This window comes from Artemia sp. Qi Xiang Cuo, chromosome 15, assembly GCF_049724085.1.
Source record: "Artemia sp. Qi Xiang Cuo chromosome 15, ASM4972408v1, whole genome shotgun sequence".
Classification (NCBI taxonomy): domain Eukaryota; kingdom Metazoa; phylum Arthropoda; class Branchiopoda; order Anostraca; family Artemiidae; genus Artemia; species Artemia sp. Qi Xiang Cuo.
Genome location: NC_142808.1, coordinates 27,377,629 through 27,384,252, shown reverse-complemented (window position 1 = coordinate 27,384,252; position 6,624 = coordinate 27,377,629).

Below are 6,624 nucleotides of genomic sequence, written 5' to 3'. Positions count from 1 at the left end.
TTTGTGTATTTTTTTTTTGATTTTTTTTACAGGATGATTGAATCAAACCAATGGCACTTAAAGATCGGCAGAGGGCTCAATTGAAATGAAGTAAAAATTCTAGTGCCCTTTTTAAGTCACCAAAAATATTGGAGGGGAACTAGCCCTCCCACCTTGCCCTCTTTTCCCCACAGACATTGGATTAAAATTTAAGATAAGTATTTGATTCAGGCATAGTTGAAAGGTCCACTAACTATGCCTTTGGGGATGACATGATGTCCCCCCTAGTCCCTTTAGAATGAGCTGTACTTTACAAAACATGCCCATTGTTCACATATCACATATCACATATTGTTCACTTATCTTAAATTCGGTCTTACTACTTTCGTTATGCGAAGTATCTGTTGAGATTACCTTTGTGGACGCGTAACTCATATATTAGCCTTCATTATAAAGTTACAGAACCATGTCAGGCAGTAAGAAAACAAATTGACAATTTTAACGCACGGCTTTCGCACGAGGGGTCGTCCCTCCTGTAGCCATTGTTTCGTTTTTGTGCTTTTAATTGCTTTTTCTTTTTTTTTTTTTTTTTTTTTTTTTTTGTATTATGTTGCAATCTTTCTTTTTTCTTTTTTTTAGTGACGGGTTAAAAAAAAAATAAATAAATAAATATAGTATTTCTTATTGGGAAATGTGCGGTGTTTTTTTGGGAAGGGGGAGATTTCATACGGGGAGGATTTCCCACAAGGAAAATTTCCGTAAGGAGAAAAGTTTCCAGGGGAAATTTCCCAGGGAAAATTGTACACGAGGGAAAGGAACAATATTAAAAAACGAACAGAAATTATTCCGTATACGAGGGGGGGCTGTCCGATTCTCAACCCTCGCTCTTTACGCTAAACTTCAATTTTTTGCCACAATTTTGTATGAAATGGGCCATTCTTAAAGCTATGAATAGGCTTTCAAACACATGGGCCGTTGAATTTAAATAAGAAGTACTTTTAAAGAACTTTAAGACTTTAGCATAGTGAGTGAGGATTGAGGAAAAAGGCAGCACCTCAAAGATACGGAATAATTTCTGCTTATTTTAAGTTTTAATATCGTTCCTTACTTTCAGTTGAATTACTTTTTATTTAATTTCTTATCAAGTTTGATATTTTTGCAAATATAATTTTGAATCTTGTTCCACCCAGAAATTTCAGCAATGGCTTTTATAGCAGTCTTTTGTATGGTTAACTTTAAAAAGTTTCTAAAAAAAACAACTTATTTTAAGATAACTAAAAAGTGATATTGAAATCTAAAACGAGTACAAATAAAGTTATATAATGACTCAACTCAACAAGAATAGAAATAGTTTACTAAAACAAACAAATTAAAATCGATTAACAAATAAAGCTGAAAATAAGCACAAATTATTATGGATGAATAAATTAAATCTGAAATTTATATAAATTAGAATCAAGTCAAACTTAAAATAAACAAATAAAAACACATTTTGGACCTCTTAAATCCCATAAAAGGCGAAGCAACTTGAAACTTCACATCCTTCCTACTTTACAAGACAAATGCCAAACTAAATAATATAGCTGACTAACAAGCCCCAGTGCTAGTAGACTTTTACTATAGTTAATTCAAAAAAGTTACAAACGAGAGGTTTTTCAAGGAAAAATAAAGAGCTACATCAGACCAAAGAAGAGCAGAAATAAAGTCAGACAACAATTAAAAATGAAACAAAGAGAAATCACTATCAATGACTAAATGAGGCCCAAACAGAGCAAGATGAAGGATGACAGATTGCCGGATATTGTCCTTCCTGGCCAACCATCTAAGGCTAAATGGAAAGCAGGTCGTCCGTGGTTGGGATGGGAGGGTCTCATAAAGAAAGTTTTAAAGGAAATCGGAACATCCTGGGAGGGCGTAAAGAGGTAAGCTTTTTATATATTTGGATGGAGGAGGAGCATGCGTAGCTGTGTTGGCCTCAGGCGGCTTGGTACTGTGGTGATTTGTTAGTAGTAGTAGTAGTAGTAGTAAACAGAAGAAGAGTTAAAATTAATAGTCAAATTAAATTTAAATCGAATAAAAATTACCACAAACAGGAGTAAGGATAATGCCCTCTAAGTCTTCTGAAGCGCCATAGTGTAATCTACGCTTTGCTGACAATAATGTTTAATACGAAAAATTTGTGTTTAGTTGTCACAACATTAAAATCAACAGTGCAAAAAAATTCATATCTCAAGGCGAATCAAGGTTTACAATTTAGTGGTACATATCCCCTTCCCTCTCTCTCAAAAATTTGAAACAACTCGAATGTTACTTGCATTCCATGGAAAGTTGTATGTGTTTTGAACAGAGGAGATTTATTTGTCAAAATATTAAGAACAGCAACCAAAAGAAAGAAAATCACCATATTAATCAAGATAGCTGATCTACTACTACTACTAACAACTCACCGCAGCACCAAGCCGCCTGAGGCCAGCACAGCTACGCACGCTCCTCTTCCATCCCAATGTATTCAAAGCCTCCCTTTTTACACCCGCCCACGAGGATGCCATTTCCTTTAAATCTTTGTTTATGACTTCCTCCCACCCCAGAAGAGGACGTCCTGCTTTCCGTTTAGCCCTACATGGTTGGCCGAAAAGAACCATCTTTGGCAATCTGTCATCGTTCATCCGTACAACGTTCCCTAGCCACCTCAACCTTACCATCATTATAGCCCTAGAAAGAGGTATTGAACCACATTTTTCGTATAGCCTACTGTTTGAAATATGGTCAGTAAGCCGGGTACCCAGAACAATCCGTAGGCAATTTATCTGTAAAATATCTAGCAAATCTTCATCCGCTTTTCGGAGCGTCCATGCTTCAGAGCCATATTTGACCACTGTCATCACTGTAGCCTCTAACATTCTAATCTTGGTTTGCAGACTTATCTTCCTATTCTTCCAAACTTTTTCTTAACTGTGAAAGAACACCCTGAGCCTTGGCTAATCTACTTTTAACATCTTCCGTGCTCCCACCATCATTACTAATAATACCTCCAAGGTACGTGAAGCTGCCTACCTGATCAATGTTTTAATTACCTATCGTCACCCTTTCATCTTCACTTATTCCTAGCCTTAGTGACTTAGTCTTCCTAACATTAATTTTCAAACCAATTCTAGCACCCTAAACCAACAAAACCTCTAAAACTCTATTCATTTTGCTCACATTTTCATCTAGGATGCTTAAATCATCAGCATAATCCTAGTCCAGGAGACTTTTTACTCCCCATTTGATTCCGTGGTCTCCCGTTGCCTTTCATGTGCTCCTTAAAACAAAGTCCATTAAAATGATCCATATAAAGGGGAAAAGAACACAACCTGCTTAACTCTTGATTTAATACAAAACCACCTGCTAACCTCATTTCCTACCTTAGCAACAGCAGTGTTATTCTCTTATATAGCACTAATCCCTTTAGTTTATTTGTCTGGTATACCATACAAGGATAAAACCTTTACTAAATCTCTTGTGTCAACAGAATCGAACGCTTGCTCATAATCTATAAAACTTAGGATCAAAGGTGTTTGAAAACTCAGACACTTCTCAATTATTAGCCTAAGTGTGAAAATTTGGTCGACACAACCTCTACCGTTTCTAAAACCGCACTGTTCTTCTCTTAAAACTTGGTCTACGGCATCTCTCAGTTTAAAAAGTCTCTAATTACTAAGCAATTTACTACCTACAGAGAACAGACTAGTGACTTGATAATTACCACACTCACTCTTATCGCCTTTTTTATAAAGTGTCTTAATTAAGGTTTTCCTAAAATAGTTAGGTACTTCCCTTTTTTCAAAAATCATATTCCTAATCTTCAATAACTTATTTCTGACCTCAGAGCCACCATATTTAAGAAACTCATTTACCACCCCATCAGGATCTGGAGCCTTATTATTGTTTAGTCCTTTTAGTACTTTCGCTAATTCCTCCTCACAAAACAAATCTTCCTTCACATCCAATTTATCACAAACTTTTTCATTTCCCTCTATATTTTTTCCTACAACTCTATCTCGGTTAAGCAAGTTCTCAAAATGTTCGGCCCATCTCGCTTTAGTTTTTTTCCTTATCGCTAAGTGTAACCCCATTCCTATCTTTAACTGGGACAAGTCCGGATTGACTACTCCCTCTCAATTTGTTAACGTACCAGTACAATATTTTACTATTATGCCGTCTAGCTGCATCTTCCAGTTCCTCGGCAATTTTATCCATGGCCTCCACTTCACACCTCCTTAGTTCATATTTTAATGCTTTCTCCACTTTCTTTACATTTCTTTTGTTTTCATACGATCTATCATTCAGATAATTCTTGTACAGGTCCTTTCTCCTTTCTATTAAACATAAAGCTTTCTCACTAATATTCTTAGCTGCAGTTCTAGCTTTCTTCCCTAATACACCTTCAGCAACATCACAAATTATTTTTCTAAAATTATTCCAACCATCTTCCACATTATCAAATTTTAAACTCTCAAATTTAGTATTCAACTGTTCCTGGAAAGTTTCTCTCAAATTTTCATCCTGGAGTCTACCAACATCATAACTTCCCGGGAGGTAGTTACCCTTCCGAAATTTCAGCTTTAAATTAACCCTAGACACTACTAGATGGTGATCTTTACTTTTATCATCAATAACAGTACTCCTATGTACCCTAGTATTTTGTATTGATCCTGCCAGTCTTCAGTTTACAATAACACAATCATATTTCTACCTGAGACCTTCTCCTGTAACTGTAAGTAAAATTCATCTGAGTCACTAGAATCTCCGTCAGTCGCTTCTACAGGGGCGTATACTACTATAACTGATACCCTGAACTTTCTAGTCATAAAATGAGCAATTAGTATTCTATTATTATTACCTCCCCAGCCTAAACAAGACTTAGCAGCTTCCTTATTCATCATGAGCCCTACTCCCTGTCTATGTACCCCATCCTTCCTGCCTGAGTAAACAAATTCTATACAACCAAATTTCATGCTTCCTACCCCTGGGATATGAGTTTCTGAAACTCCTAATAAATCCAGTTCGACTCGTCTGAATTCGTCAGTCAAAATGTCAATACGATAGTCATTTTTTAATGTTGCAACATTCCAAATTCCAATTTTCATGTTCTTTAAATCATTGAAATTATTTTCGCCTCAGGAAAAGCAATGATCCCGGATACCAGTGCAGGAAGGGGATCATATATCTTTTCAAGTCTTCTCCGAAGTGCTTAAGCCGGCTTAGAACCGGACAGCAAGAAGTCCCTAGGACCTCCATGAATGAAGGTTTTGGGCAATTCTGGTTCCATCTTTGCTACAATATTATTTACAGCACTTGGCAATGATTTTATATCAACAAGAGTCAAAAACCTGTACAGACAGTCTCAAGTATATAACCTCTAATTTATTATATATTCATGGCTACAAAAATTATGCTACTATGGGGAGGCAATCTAGAGTAGATAAATTATGTAGAAAGAGGTTTTTCAGCCCGAATACGCCCATCAAAACATACCAAGCCCAGAAGAATTGTCCATTAGTCAGAATCCCGTGCGAATGCTGTGTCGTTTACTAGGCTATAATTTTCTCGAGGGGCGCCACTCCTCGAGTGGGAATAGAGTTGACCGCAAGGTCCCCAGTCTTGCAGGTACCCCGAAAAGGTCAAGACAGCCCTTTGCAGAGGCTGTTGTCCATAAATATGGATCTTCCCTGCCGCAGTTGTCCTTCTATAGAGGATCCTCCCGCGATGGTGTTCTGCATCACCATGCAATTTAACCCATTACTAGGAGAAGGTTTGCAACTCATGGGACTTGTGGACAAACCAGTGGGCCCTGTTGAGTGTATATTTGAGGGGCCTTCTTCCTCCTCCGCCTGTATTTATGACCCCGGGCGAGGGTGCCCCAGATTCTATTAAGGACCCCCAGGGACAAGGTCCCCCCTTGGTCAGTGCCTCCTATGGAGGTACCCTACATATCTGTAGAGCGTTCCCCTATCGCCACCTGGGAACACGCTGAATGGCCTGGGGGAGGCCAGGCTTAAAGGTTCAAATTGGTGCATTATTTCTTATTTTTCCGATTGAAAATCTAGGATTTCCGACCTCTCAATCACTGCAGGCTAATCGGTCGCTAGTGACCCCATGCAAAATACTCCAGCAGGAATTTTATAGATTCTTTGGATAAAAACCGGAGCTATTTGCCAGAAACAAAAAACCGTTATTCCACATCAGAAATTCAAAATAACTTGTGATTGAAATACCAAGACTCAAATGACTCTTTAGTAGCTTACATTTATCAGTAACTTCCGGCAATTTTTCAGAAACATCCTCAATTTTTTTTAGCATTTTTTCTGCGGCATTTTCTCTGGTCTCTGCAATTTTATTTTTATTAACGTTGTAAAAGAAAAAAAACGTTTAAAATATTGTTTTTCGATAAAACGTGAATGACGCTATGGCCTTTAGAAAGCTTAGACTTGATTATTCATTGTAATTTCCATCCATTGTGATCTTTTATTGATAGTGCCTTCTGTTCGTTTTAAGTTTTCATGCAATTCAAAAGATAAAAAACAAAAAGACAGAGGGGGATGGGCAGAGCCTCATTTTGGGATCTTGAATCAGACAGATCGAAAATCCTTGTATGTCTTATGA